This window comes from Sinohyriopsis cumingii, chromosome 8 (genome assembly GCF_028554795.1).
Source record: "Sinohyriopsis cumingii isolate HCF-2022 chromosome 8, ASM2855479v2, whole genome shotgun sequence".
Lineage (NCBI taxonomy): Eukaryota > Metazoa > Mollusca > Bivalvia > Unionida > Unionidae > Sinohyriopsis > Sinohyriopsis cumingii.
In genome coordinates, this window is record NC_142968.1 from 110,659,338 (window position 1) to 110,675,381 (window position 16,044).

Consider the following 16,044-nt stretch of genomic DNA (forward strand, 5'->3'; position numbering starts at 1 on the left):
ACCAGTGTTATAATAAAAATACAAAACTTGCATAACATTTTCTGTATATTCTTAAACTTAAGCCCTCTTTTAAACAATTTTGGTATAATTATCTACAGCATACTGAGGGCGTTGCACTTGAACATAAGTGTCGCGTTCAAAAAGGTTTAGAATAACGAACCAGGTGAGCGTTGAAGTCAATCAAAACGGCACATGGAACGAAATGCACACACACAAGTCAAGGAGCAGTATCGCTAGATATGTCGTTGCGCCATTTTTATCGCGTTTCTAGCTAATAATCTAACATCCAACCAGTATTTTCTTCACTATCAACTTATAGTCAAGTGGCCTGTTTTTATCTGGAGGCTTTAAGCATAAAATTTTAGCAAACCCAAGCAGGTTTCATGTAAGCATTATCTTGTGATATGTAATGAACTTACCATGCAGTATATTCCTCAACTCGAAACGGCTGAATAGTATTTAGGCATGTTAAGTTATATAGCTCAATCTCATATGCACTCATATTATATATATATATATATATATATATATATATATATATATATATATATATATATATATATATATATATATATATATATATATATATATACGTTTTGCATTAATAATTATGCTATGTGTAGAGAATACAGGCTAACAAAAATCCATCTCACTTGGCACGCTTGTTTTTGTCATACGCCGATACATTCTCAGTTCCACTCATATTAATTCATTTGTTCTTATGTTCAGTTTCTTTTTGTTTTAAGTTCGTCTCCAATATAGCCACAAATTGTTTTTACCGTTTTTCTTTTGATAAACTTGACACTATTTAATTTTATTTTATTCCCAACTGTAAAACTTCTTTGAAGTAGTTCTACTATCGGTTACGATGCGTAGATTATCCGGATGTTGGTGTTTGTAAAAAGTAAAATTTTGAAAGAAAGAATCGGGGATAAAAGGGTCAGATATCATATGTTTGACTATTAATGTATACTAAGGTTTGATCACGACGAAGAGCACGATGGGATGATAGCAGGAAGGTCATTTTCCATGCAGTCTTGTTAACAGAAGTTTTAAGCACTTTAAACAAGGTAATCTAGGCTGACGTATATTCTATTCCCACCTGTTCATGTGAAGGTGATTATTTTGATTCCCGTTTAAATCACCAAAGATTGTTAATTACTTTGGTTGAGACTACATAATACCGTTAAACTGACCGTCAGTAGTCTAGTTTATTAGCTTCTTATGTCCGTACGACAAATTAAATGCTGTCTTAGTGGCAGTCACCTCGAAACAATAAGCTGTATCTTTCTGTTACGTATTTCACTCTGTCTATCTCAATTAATTACATTTATGTTTGACAAAGTTAATTAGTTATAAATAATACATGTGTTCATAACTGTATGAGATTATATTAAATCGAGTTTGAATCTGATTTCTCTTACTCTGGCGTAGTGATCGGCAACTTAGTTTCATGTATATCTACGTGTTCATCTTAAGAAGAGAAATGTTCGTTGACATGATGTAGTCCGCACTTGCAAATAATCAAGATAATCGGTGCCCGGAGAGTCGAAATTGAAAAGATGACCAATTTCCTCTAATATTAATTCTCTTTACAGTGGTTAAGTATGTAAGACACAAAATGCTAAAATTCTTATTTATTTAATTTTTCTAATAAGATGCATAAGACAGCAACCGTGTCAGTCGGAAACAGTAAGTGTCTGTGTCTGTCTGGGTGTGAGTAGTACTGATCGATTTAGCACGGTCAGGCAATCACAAATTCTACTGTTTTATTAAGCTGCTCCAGAGTGATTCCTTTACGAAACTATTATTTTTCTCAGAAATTTTCTCAAGAATAATGAAGTATCGAAGTGATGTGATTTTGATTTTGATTTTTAACGTAGCTTTAACAATTTTTCAGTCATATCGCTACGATGTCTGCAATGTGGCAGTTTATAGTGATGTCTAGCACTGGGGCATCATGCCGCAGACATGTAGCATGATGTCCCACCCAGTCACATTATCCTGACACCAGGCCGACCAGTCCTAACACTAACCTCTTAATGCTGAACGCCAAGCGAGGCAGCTGTTAGTACCATTTTTTTAAGTCTCTGGTATGACTCGGCCGGGGATCGAACCCACGACCTCCCGCATCCGAGGCGGACGTTCTAACCACTAGGCCACCGGAGCGGTTAGTATCGAAGTAAAATTTGTTATACAATATTAACTCCGAAATTTTGTCTTATCCGATATTTCACATCAAACGTGTCACAGGTCCATTCATTTGCTGATATTGTGATATTGAGAATCCTTTGTATAAAGGCAACTGGTCTAATATTCGAGCTTGAATGTTTAACACAAATGTCAGATTTATATCTATACCTTAGGAGAAAGTGGGAAACTGGAGACCGTCAATAACTCACTTAGCTAATGAAATTATTTACACTGAAATAAATGCAGCCTACAGGAGTCATTTAACAAACTTTCCAATCCGGCACATTGTTTGACTAACGATATCATTTACACTGGAGGAAAACGAGTTTACACTACGTAACGAGTAAATGATAACACCTTTTCATTCAATGCCACACATGACATGATGTAATCTTTATTTTAACCGTGAAACTCGTTACTTTTTCCTAAAAGATACACTCGTTTATTTTAAGGGGGAAAGTCATTAGCTCACACAGCTCTGGAGTCGATAGTGTCGTCTTAAATTGTAAGAACCATAATTCTTTTCACAAGTATATGACTTAATAACACAATTCATGTCGTACGTGTAAAATTTATATATGAACTTTAAAAGGAAATAAATTAAAATATACCTAATTCCACATTTACATATTTGCATAAAAACAGGAAAAGGATATATGTTGATCTCTTTTTTATATCATCCAAATGACCAAATGTCTTTTTGCACATTTACAAATTATTAAAGAAATGCGATTACTCTAAAACTGATTGAACAGCATCAGTGTTTTTTTTTTGTTGACAGAAAACAATTTATCGAAGGAATTTCTCAGATAATTTTGCGCACAGAAAGCGTTCTGAAGTCGTTATCTATGATTTGTGACGAGAGAAAATGACCTAAGCTATATGGAGGTATGCTAGTGTTTTGACATGCTAAAAATTCATAATACTCCTGATATATCTGAAGAAAATATGACATGCTTCTTAAATGCCAAATTTAAATATTTTGACGCGTGAACTTCCCATAGAAACCTATTCTCAACTTCTGTATAAAGTCTGTATCGGAAAAGAAAATAATATTTTAATTCATACAGCTTAGGCCACTAGTGAGTCATGTTAAGTACAATCAACACTACCCTTCAGCAATATAATTGGTTTCTAAATTCTTTTCACAAATGAAATAGCTTGACATTGACGTATAATTTGTATCGGTTGCTAGGGTGAACGTACAAACTTTTGCATATCACATACCTGAAATGTATTGATAAGATACATCTCGTTTCAACGTCTCTGTATTCAGAACAAAGTTCGAAATCGTATCTACACTATTTTATGAAAAATAAATTCTCTTAGAATGTGTTACACCCCCTCCCCCCTTTTTTTTTTCATTTTGCTCATTGACTGGCTAAGCAATATAGGTGGCTAAGGAGAGAATTTTTTTTCCAGAAGTTAACGGTTTTTATCAAAACTATTTCTGCACGGGAATATCATTTGCGGAGCTTATAACGATTTCTTCGTTGCTTAATGTTCGTTTGGTAGTGCGATTAAAAAAACAAAATGTTTGACATTTAGATAATATACAGATACGAATAAAAAAATAATTTGATAAAAAAAGGATTTTATTAATCATCTGTTTGCTGCCACAGAGTTTGAGAGCCAGAAGGCTTCCTTTACCTAAATAATAAATAATTTACCCATGCAGAAATACCGACTGTATGGTCGTTGTCTTGACTGAGCTGTTGTTGTTGTTGTTCCAGGGTTTAACGCCATTTTTCAGCACAGGATAGGTTATACATGGCGGTCAGTACAACTGGTGGAGGAAGTTCCCTGGAAAACCCAGGGAAGAACCACCGACCCACGAGAAGCTACTGGCAGGCTTTCCCACGTACCCACGCTAGCCGAGCCTTGGACTCGAACCCACTCGGACAGAGGTGAAATGGCAGTGATCCGGAACGGTGAGCGCTTTAGACCACACGGCCACTCGAGGCCTCCTCTTGATTGAGCGTGGCTGAGGCTTCCTTTCTCAACGGTGGTTATGTGCGTGTGTTGGGGTGGAGGTTGGGAGACCGTCCGGACCCCATATAGCTAGAAAATTAATTTTGCTCTGATTTTAGAAGAAAAATATCTTATTATACTGTCATATCAGTAGAAAAATATCTTGAGGTACAAGAAAACAAAATTATTCTTCATAGAAATAAAATGCAGAAACCATCTTGAAAATATAATAGTCCGTCTCTTATTTGTTAAGAATAAAAACCTAAGAGTCTAATATTGAGTGAACACTGGGGATGTGCTGTATGATTCATAATGCAGCTAGTCTAATATTGAGTGAACATTGTGGGATGCGCTGTATGATTCATAATGCAATTAGTCTAATATTGAGTGAACATTGGGGATGTGCTGTATGATTCATAATGCAATTAGACTAATATTGAGTGAACATTGGGGACGTGCTGTATGATTCATAATGCAATTAGTCTAATATTGAGTGAACATTGGGGATGTGCTGTATGATTCATAATGCAATTAGTCTAATATTGAGTGAACATTGGGGACGTGCTGTATGATTCATAATGCAATTAGTCTAATATTGAGTGAACATTGTGGGATGTGCTGTATGATTCATAATGCAATTAGTCTAATATTGAGTGAACATTGGGGATGTGCTGTATGATTCATAATGCAGCTAGTCTAATATTGAGTGAACATTGTGGGATGTGCTGTATGATTCATAATGCAATTAGTCTAATATTGAGTGAACATTGGGGATGTGCTGTATGATTCATAATGCAGCTAGTCTAATATTGAGTGAACATTGGGAATGTGCTGTATGAGTCATAATGCAATTAGACTAATATTGAATGAACACTTGGGATGTGCTGTATGATTCATAATGCAATTAGTCTAATACTGAGTGAACATTGTGGGATGTGCTGTATGATTCATAATGCAGCTAGTCTAATATTGAGTGAACATTGGGGATGTGCTGTATGATTCATAATGCAGCTAGTCTAATATTGAGTGAACATTGGGGATGTGCTGTATGGTTCATAATGCAATTAGTCTAATATTGAGTGAACATTGGGATGTGCTGTATGCTTCATAACGCACTTTGATTGAAATCACAAGGACAGGGCATAGGTCCTGGCAATATCACAGGATTCTCATTTTGCTTTAGATTTTCTCGTTGTTGTGTTGTTGTGATTTGGATTTTTAACGTAGCTTTAACAATTTCTCGGACATATCGCTACGATGTCTGGAGTGTGGCAGTTTATAGTGATGTCTAGCACTAGGGCATCATGCCGCAGACATGTAGCATGATGTCCCACCCAGTCACATTATCCTGACACCAGGCTGACCAGTCCTAACACTAACCTCTAACGTTGAGCGCCAAGCGAGGCAGATGTTAATACCATTGTTGTAAGTCTTTGGTATGACTCGGTCGGGGATCGAACCCCCGACCTCCCGCATCCTGTGGAAAAAGTAGATACATTTTTTTTTTCTGTTAATTTTAATTGACTAATGTTATAAGCAACCTTACAGCAGAAAAGAACAATTCGTCAGGTGGCGCTCACCAGATAATATGTACTTTTGAGAGAGTGACGTATGTAAGGTGAAGTAGTTCGCATTTAAAACATGCACAGTGGAGAGAATGTTTGCATACCTCTATGCTACATTAATGTAATGTGGATGATATTTCTTTTGGATATTGTACTTTTGGAAATTTTACATGATTTAAGCACACTGCTAACTAAAATATCTGCTCCCTTGCGTTAAAAAATCAGTCTGAATTAGTCTAAAGTACACTATACATAGCAGCTATTAAAATAGGGAAAATGAATTTTGCCAGACTAGACAATACCAGCTTCTGAAAGTGCAATGAATGAATTACCAAATATATAAAATGTAAAAAAAAGTTATCGGCTCTTTTTATACAATTGACCTCTGAAGTTCAGGAAGTGAAAATGACCAAGTAGAGCTAGCACTTTTTTGAAAGGTGCACATTTGAAGTAAGGCCAAGCTGTATACTCTATAACCCATAGTACACCCATCAATCATACACCAAAATAAAGGGAATTAAAGGTTCTTTGCATTATACCTAAGATATACAAGGTCTTTTTTAAATAGCCAGTATAACCAGTGAGGAAAGCCGGGGACATTCTTTTTCTTTAAATTCCTAACCCTATGCAAAATGCGAAACTGTATAGCGCCACCTTAAAGAAAATAAAAAAATGTTTGCAATTATTTTTTTTTATTTTCATATAATTATGTATGATGTTCTGAATAAAATGGTACATTCATATTGCATTTAAGCATGAAAATAAGCTAATTATGATCATTTTTCTCTTGCTTACATAATTTGCCATGAGGTATGTTTGTGTGAGTAGTGACCTTAATTATGGGGAAATTAGAAGACTTAGAATATAGGAATAGAGTCAACTTAAATTTAAAACTGTTGCAATAAGTGACAGAAATATATGGTGAAAATGTTTCTTTTCATTTATTTGCAATGAAATAAAAAAATAAATGATGAGAAAGTGAATTCGCTTCTTCCATATTAAACAATAGGCAAATATTTTACACTTTGACATTTGACCTTTATGAAGCTGATGAGTTACCTCCCTTTTCTAATTGTAAAATTCATTGTTGATATCTCAGAAATAATTCTGGCTAGTTTCATGTTCCTATCATTCAGCATAACATTGGTTGCTATGTTTACAAAATGTAATGTGCATTCTTAAAATAGCTCACTTTTATCGGGGGGGGGGGGTAGGCTGGACTTGTTAGAGACTCTGACACTCATAAATACTGTTCTGTGGGGAAAAAGGCAGGAGAATTATTCATAAGGATTGTTTTGATGCTTGCGACTTAAATGTTTCAGCCATATAAACATAATTAAATCATAAAAAAATAATACCTACATCTTCTTTATGGTGGCGCTCACCAGATAATATGTACTTTTGAGAGAGTGACGTATGTAAGGTGAAGTAGTTCGCATTTAAAACATGCACAGTGGAGAGAATGTTTGCATACCTCTATGCTACATTAATGTAATGTGGATGATATTTCTTTTGGATATTGTACTTTTGGAAATTTTACATGATTTAAGCACACTGCTAACTAAAATGTCTGCTCCCTTGTGTTAAAAAATCAGTCTGAATTAGTCTAAAGTACACTATACATAGCAGCTATTAAAATAGGGAAAATGAATTTTGCCAGACTAGACAATACCAGCTTCTGAAAGTGCAATGAATGAATTACCAAATATATAAAATGTAAAAAAAAGTTATCGGCTCTTTTTTATACAATTGACCTCTGAAGTTCAGGAAGTGAAAATGACCAAGTAGAGCTAGCACTTTTTTGAAAGGTGCACATTTGAAGTAAGGCCAAGCTGTATACTCTATAACCCATAGTACACCCATCAATCATACACCAAAATAAAGGGAATTAAAGGTTCTTTGCATTATACCTAAGATATACAAGGTCTTTTTTAAATAGCCAGTATAACCAGTGAGGAAAGCCGGGGACATTCTTTTTCTTTAAATTCCTAACCCTTATGCAAAAACTGTATAGCGCCACCTTAATGACTTTTAGGATAACATTTTTGTGATTAAATGAAATTACCGTATTATTTTTTCTTCTTCCTTTAATCCCACGTGTATAGAAGCTTTAAGTAAACTATTTATGTTGTGTAACTATAGGACCATCCTGGACTGAGAATCTCGTCGAGTCTCAGGGTCAAGGTCAATCTCTTCTTTGGTGATGTACAAAGTCACTAACTAAACTGTGGACATGACCATTGCTTAACATAGATTACTTTGTTAGCAAGTTTTCTTGACAAGACAAATTAGTGACCCTGATTATAATATTATTTGTCTATTTTACCTGTATAACACATTCGTTGAAATACCCCTGGAATCAGTGATATACATTTAACATGATCTAAATGCATGCATTTGGGGTTTCACGGCACGTTGCAAAAATACTTGTTATATTGTGCCGGTTAAGTTTTTAAAAAATGCAAACATAAAGCATTGCCCCAAGACCTGTAGCACAATAATATGAACTGAAAGGACATAACTTAACCTGAAGGGACATAACACAATCGAAAGGGATATATTATAATACGAAGGGCAGTTTAGCTGTCAGTTTGGTAATACAATGTACATGGGTTGGTTATAAATGAAGGTTTTCAGTGATATTGTTATAAAATGGTCAGTATGTGAAAACCATGGGTGTTTTGCAATGGCAGACCATTGCGAGTGCTCTACAGTAGGTACCGTACGTACTCTCTCGTAAGACGAATCCAGCTGCAAACTGCACAGACCCATATCTGCCGGCGCATCATGCACCGGCAAATCTGGATCTTTGCTGTTTATTCGGAGTAATCGGTACAACGAACATCATAGGCCCTGGTCTGTAGCCGCATTATACTATGGCAGATCTTTGTTATTTGCAATTTAACTGGACCTATAATCGAGTAATACGTTAATTTGATACTTCTGTCATATTGTTTAATCGACACCTTCTCCATTTTCATCTCTACTAGAACATGTGTAAAACTGAGTTTTTGGTCATCAATACTATATGCAGGGACCTTTCCGGCCGCCCACGTGGTTAGCGTGTCCGTCTAGGGTGCGTGAGATTACGGGTTCTAACCCTGGCCGAGTCATACCAAAGACTAATACAAATGGTATTAGCAGCTGTGTTTGGCGGCCAGCATCAAGAGGCTAGTGTTAGGACAATAATAATACACATGATAATAATAATAATAATAATAATAATAATAACAATAATAACTATTATTATTATTATCATTTTGTAAAGGTGCTTCAGTCTCAGTCAACAGTAAATTAACATATGCTAAAATGAAATGCAATTTTGTTGGAATGATTTTTCTGTTTTTCATAAATGAACCTTCCAGAACATAATTATTGTGTCTGTAATACAATTTCTGGGCACCCATACAACTCCACCTGGTTGTATTTATGAGTAAACTTGCTTCCTGCAATATACAAACAAGTAACAAAGTAGCGTTAACACTTAAATATTGTATGGAGAACGTCTTACAAGAGTCGCATTTGAATTGAACTCTGTCATTATTGAGAATTATATTTTCATTCCTGACAGAGTCTTTGCAAGGCAAGAGTCGAAGACATCATGGAACTTTATTCATCTCCAACCATTGGGATAAATTTTACATTACTTTTCGTCTAAAATTTAAGAAAAATGTGGCTGTGCCAATAATCCCGCGTGCGTTGGTCAAACCCAGAAATTTGCATTTGAGTATATACGCTTCGAGGTGAAAAGGTAAACAACCTCGGAATTAAAACGGTTAGATACCAGATAAATGGGCACAAGTGTGGTGTACAGTGTCTCACTAACAAATTCGTATACGGAATTGGCATTCCAATCTGTTGATGGGTACGTACATAAAACTACACATATATTTTATTCCTAAGCGACCGAAAGAATCATTTTGATATGGCATGGGGATACGAAGAGGCGGTGAGATCGATACGTATTTATACATCATATCAAACAACTTCTTGGAACATAACTCCTACTTTTGCACTCCAAACATATTTTAGGCTAGACACCATGAAAGGAATTCAACAAGAGTGAGACGAATGACATATCTGTTAAGTTATTCTGTGTATTTAAGGATAAATCTTGAAAACTTCAGTGAAAACCCCAAGACAGTTCCAGTGTTGAAATACGAATTCGTGAGCGGTATCCAACACTAGATCAACCATGCAAGATTAACATGTTATGCAATAAAAAGACAGATGCAACTATATCCATGTAAGACAAGAACATATAGATGTAAAAAGCTGCTTGAAATATTTTGCATGAATGCTGCATCAATCGAATGTCTGAGAAATGTGTATTCATTTACAAATACATATTATCAAAACTGAATAAATAACTGACTGACTGACATTTATGATAGATAGATAGATAGATATATAGATAGACAGGTAGGTAGATACATGGATGGACTGACTGACGGACGGTCGGGCGGATAGATAGATTGATAGATAGATATGAAAATTGGTTAATCCAAAGCAGTTAGGTAGAATGTTTGATTAAATACACGATGCATTCATACATAAGAACAAATAAACAAAAATCTTTAATTAACACGCAAAAATATACATTCTACATTTACAATATGGATAATCATCACTGGCTCTAATTAATCCTTGTATTTTGCAAGACACCTATGACTATTGATTTGAGAACGGTTCCAGAGTTTGTGTAAGAAGCCAAATGGAAAGACAATGTTATCTTGCAGTTATACACTTTCACATGGAATCAATGCTATGATAGATGACACGTCTGGGTTGTCCAGATAGAATCAAGACAGTTAAAATTTTGTTCATGAGATCTTTCGTTGAGATTATAGCTTGAAATATATCCGTGGAAGCAGCCCTTCAGTACCTGAGGAACTTGCCAATACTAAAAACATAACTTGACGTAAGGAAAGACGGAAACGTGTAGCAAACTCTACTTGCCCCTTAATAAATTCGTGCTGCTGCATCAAAAGGTGAAGATAGATATTAAACGTTGATACAGATATCAATAACAAAGTTGTCCATTTCACTCTCGAGAACTTAGATATTTCGTAGGTAACTGTTATCCAAAAGGTTTTCAGCGTTGTTTATATGTCGTGTCTGATAAAGTCTCGTTTCGAAAAGTACACAGACTCATTATATCATATCCAGACTTCGAATTATTCCATCTACCGAAAATATTAGTTTGAGGTATCTGCCATATCTTTGTTGATTTAAACATTATCCGATATGAAGGCCTAAATCATTATTTAATACGTCATCTGCCATGGATATCAGTTACAAAGTATTTTTAATTAAGACTGTCATATATACACATAGTAATACTAGCTTGTCAATATTTTCCGAAAATCTGGTTAATAACCTATACTTTAGTTACGCGTATAACGCACACCCTGTTTCGACAAGCGCACAACCATACATGTCGCCACATGATGAGCCGACGAATCAAGGTCTTTGCTGATCGTTCTTCTGATAATTTCAAGTGCTATTTAGTTTCCTGTGTATTTGAAAGTTTTGAAAGTCTATACGTAAAATTGGCATAGACGTTATCACATCATGTACATTTTATTGATCGAAGTACGGACAGGTAAAGAACAGTCTATAAGAGAATAAACAAGCACGACGCAAGTTCATTAGTAATGGCATGCAAATAACACATGACAGCTTCCAGCTTGAATAAACAAGAGCTTAAGGAGAGTACAGATGCTTTAATGACAGAGGAGTGTCTTGAGGGTTGTTAGCTATGTTAACCCTGCATGCGACTTTCCCTTAACTTTGCTAATTCAACTCCTGTGTCAAGCATGAAAGTAAACCATTGTAAATACGCCCTCCAAATATTATGATTTAAAATCTATGGGGAAATTAGAGTGTAAGATGTTGTGATGTGTAATTTTGCCTTTGATCTTGACAGTTTTATCATTCTGATTAGGGTTATTTTATAGGTAGCATTAATGTATTGGCAGACTAATGCTTCAGCCCATATTATTATTATTATTATTATTATTATTATTATTATTATATTATTATATTATTATTATCACATTAACTGTTAGATCGTACTTTCAATTAAATCAGAACCAGACAAATACACAGTATTTGTATGTATATATATATATATGTCATTTTAGATTTTAATCGTACTACACTTCTGATACTTTATTGGCTTTAGTACAGACTGTCGATGTTGGTAACCGCTTCTTAAGAATAATTCAATCTTGATGCGGTCAATCTTGAAATATATCATACTTGATACCATGTTTCTACCTTTGTCAGAATAAAATATCTTAGGATTGTTAAATCTATTATTTATTTATCTATCAAGAAGAAACAAAATACGTACCGTTCTAGAGGAGAGATAGTTCGCTCATGTAAAATTATTAGTTTCTAAAACAAGATGCAAAACAAGCTTTGAGAATTGCCTTTTCTTGTACGTTCTAACACTGGAATTCGTTTCTTTTTCAGTTTAGTCATAAATGTTGAGAATCCTGTTCTCTTTAAAACAATGCCGCAGCAAACAGCTGCGAGACAAATTGCATTTAACCCGAGAATATATAGAGCGTTCATGGTGTAATGTAAAATAATTAAATAATTTTCGCAAATTGCGCGTTAGCAAAGTTAGAAACTGTTTGTTTTTAGAAACTTGACCATTAGTTACATTTTTTAAGTCAGAGAGTTTCATGACTACAGGTCTTGTCTCACAAATTGCACCCTGGACAAAGGCGATCATTCCTACGCACAATCAGAATAGATAGTAAGCTGTAGACGAAATGATAACTGACACTACGATGCAAGAGAGTGTAAATTGGTGATAAATAGTATATAACATAAGGCTGCAAGACTTCTGTTGTCCTATAACCAAGAGCACATATACTTGTAATGAAAATTGAACCACATTTCCAGCCCACCAGGCGACTGAACCAAATATTCAAGTCTGCTAGTTGCATGATTCAAATATTCCATCCTGCTAGTCGAATGAACTACATATTGCAGTCTGCCAGTCGAATGAACTACATATTGCAGTCTGCCAGTCGAATGAACTACATATTGCAGTCTGCCAGTTGAATGAATCAAACAGTTCCATCCTGCCAGTCGAATGAATCAAATATTCCAGCCTGCCAGGCGAATGAGTGGTTAAAGAACAAGTACACTGGCAATCAATTAGTCTCGGAGTAATAACACCGTGCTTCTTTATTAACTGTAAATTTATATCAAATGCAAAATTTAATATATAGTAAAACGTTTCCAAATATCTTAAGGATTTGAACATAGTCATTCAGGCTTGATATATTATTACAAACTGTTATTTACACCCGTCAGACAGGACAGACAGAGCCAATATCCATCCATGAAAAATGAAATTTATGATTGCAAATACAGAGTTCTGCATGACTACGTAGCATTATTAAAATATTTTATCATACTGGTTTTGTTAATATCTAAGAAATCATCAATGTTCGAATAATTTCAGTATGCGCATGTAATATCAAATGGGGGTCAGATGGAGGATACATTTTGATTGAAAGTATATAGCAGGAAGGATTTCCAGCTTGATAAATAATATTTGTCTAATGCTTTATTTATAAACGGTACTAATTGATAAGAGGTCCCAAAACAACATCAAGTTTTTATATTCTTTAATTGATGCTAATTAGTTTAATTGTTTACTTATTTGGAAACTAATTCATCACCTCATTACTACGAAATCATGCAAATTAAGATCTGTAGAGGTGGAAACATCTGTACCCACTGTGCTGTATACCGGTAACATTTCATGACGAATACCTCCATCTGAAGATGCTTCGATAAACAAGACACATTCATATAAAGAAACCTGCTCTTAGCGGGCAAGATTTACAAATCTTCTAATCTGCAACATAAGGCAGGGTTTGACAGTCATTTATGCACGGATTTAATAATTATTAACATGAACAGATGCCATAGAAATACAGTGAATTGCATTATATCTGCTTTCAACTTTTCAGTATTGCCGCTAGTTGATCTCTTCTTTGACGATTTATGATTTAAGAGCCGAACAAAGTCTCGTAATTCCCTTTTTAATATTTCTGTTTAGTATTGTTATTAAAATAAACTTCTGACCACATTTAGAGAAATGGTATCGTTGTATACATATGAAATGGAAAAATATTGCAAAGTAGCATCGTAAGTCATCCAGACTAGTTTATCTAAACAAAAAGCAAACTTAAGAATTTTTAATATCTTTGCAGAGATTACTAGATTGTTGGCAAACATTGGTATACAGTAAATAAGTTTTATTATGCACACATATGTACAGAAGAGTTTAAGGAAACATGTGAGAGCTAACTTATTTCTTTATTGTTGGCAGACACTCATTTAAAGATGAAAAGAATCTACATTTGATTTGAAATGCAACAATAGGAGAGCCTTTTAATTTCAGTCAAATACATTATCAAACCAGTTATTAGTTCATTTACACTTTTGGATTTTTATATTTTATTCAAATATTTAAGTGTTATATATCAGGAATACAAGTCGAGGATTGCTAAAAGTTATGAGAGCAGTTCTTACTTTTGTATCAACAACACTATTCAATCAATTTCTGTTAATTATCAATATGACTAAAAACAAAGATTTTACACATGTTCCTTCTAACACAAATAACAAAATGTGAAAAAGAGTTACTTACTTCAATCGGGACTCGAGATAATACTTTTAAAACAAAACACGTGTGCCTTTGAGAATTTCACGCTATTCTGAAGTAACAATATTCCTCATAGAGCATTCCATTCCTTCACTAAAATGCTGGAATAAGGAGAGCTGTTGCAGTGTTAACAGAGAGCTTCGCGGATCAATATAAGCACGCGCTCTTGTGTTCAGTCTCAATGACTGCACAAACTTGTGTTTGAACAGCAAGTAATTCATCTATTAATAAAATGAGAACAAAGCACTGCTTCAATAATATTTCACCAGGTGAATAGATTTCAATCGTTGGTTGCCTTCTTCAGAAAAAGGAGAAGGCAAAGGAATTCGGTTTCGATCGGGCCTAAATGAATCAGCACATAACGATATTTTCCATCAGAACATGAATAGCCAGCTTCAATAAAAATCATTAAAATCGATCAATCTAGCCAGATTTGTGTCTTCTATTACCATTAAACCTGGCTGTTGTGACAGGTACTACTTTTATAAATATTAATATTTCTTGCATGGATTTGTACCTCTGTTAAAACGCCCAAAATTAAGAATTGACCAGCGTACTGCGTCTTGAATTGAAATTCCCACTCCTCTTTTGTTTTTATGTGATCCTTAAAAACCTCTCAAAATACACGCTTATCGAAGTTACTTTTGAAATTCAATGCCTTGAGAAGCCGATGTAGTCGTTACATCTGTTAGATATGGGTACTTTTCCGTTAGGACAATACTGTATATAAATGTGTATACTTCGAAGCGAAGCACGGTTTTAATTATGCCATTACGTCTGTCTTTCTAAACATTTTAGATTTCTGACTTTTGAAGAGGAAATACCAATATTTACACTTTTCAGACGGTAAGAGCAGTTTTTAGCAGGCTCCATGCTGGCACAATATCAGCCACGTGTTACACAGAACGGATACAAGTGTCTCACATGTGAATCTGGAAATGCAGATACAGTGATAGTTAATATTACCAAAATTCCAGCTCTTGATGAGCACTGATACTTGAAAGCGGCCTGTTATCTTTCGCTTCCACTGAAATATTATAAATATTATATACCATCAGAGGGTTAGATAAAATAAATTACCTTTTCAGTTGTTCACTTAACATTTAATTTCACTGAAACGAAATCACCATATCCAAATTTCAAAATTTGGGAAAGAAAATCCGTTTGCAGCGATAAGAAAAGAAAACTGTTGAAGAGCAATCTGTTTTAAGAAAGTTATTCCTTCGTCATAAGAAGATTATCCAAGGGAAGTAAATCTTGCTGGAATAAATATTTAGGCTATTACTATCCAAAGAAACCAAAACGTCGAAAGAAATGCAAGAGCAATGGATCCGACTTTTGACTGCGCCATCGATACGATGGTCAAATGGCGCTGCCTGTAATACCTTGGCTCTCTTAAGTACTATAGGAACGCATCGTCTCATTCTGCATTAATTTCGGAATCTTTCATAAACAATGGTGCCCAATTTATATGAACCATCATATATTAGTATATTTATATGATAAAAAGTCTCCCAAGAAAGGTAATGAATGCGTGTTATAGCGCTAGCTGTATATATGAAATCCGAAGCGTTGGTTCCATGTGCAAATGTCAAGAACCTAACAAAGACAAACCAT

The 16,044-nt window shown here is 34.7% G+C and overlaps 1 long non-coding RNA gene across 1 annotated transcript in view; it reads right to left on the reverse strand.

The window, feature by feature from the left end:
• Positions 1-15,208, reverse strand: part of LOC149794369 (uncharacterized) — a 221,050-nt gene extending 205,842 nt beyond the window's left edge. Inside the window, exon 1 of the long non-coding RNA XR_016422624.1 lies at positions 14,413-15,208. This is a non-coding gene — a long non-coding RNA (uncharacterized LOC149794369). The remainder of the gene's footprint in view (positions 1-14,412) is intronic.
• Positions 15,209-16,044: the final 836 nt, after the last annotated feature.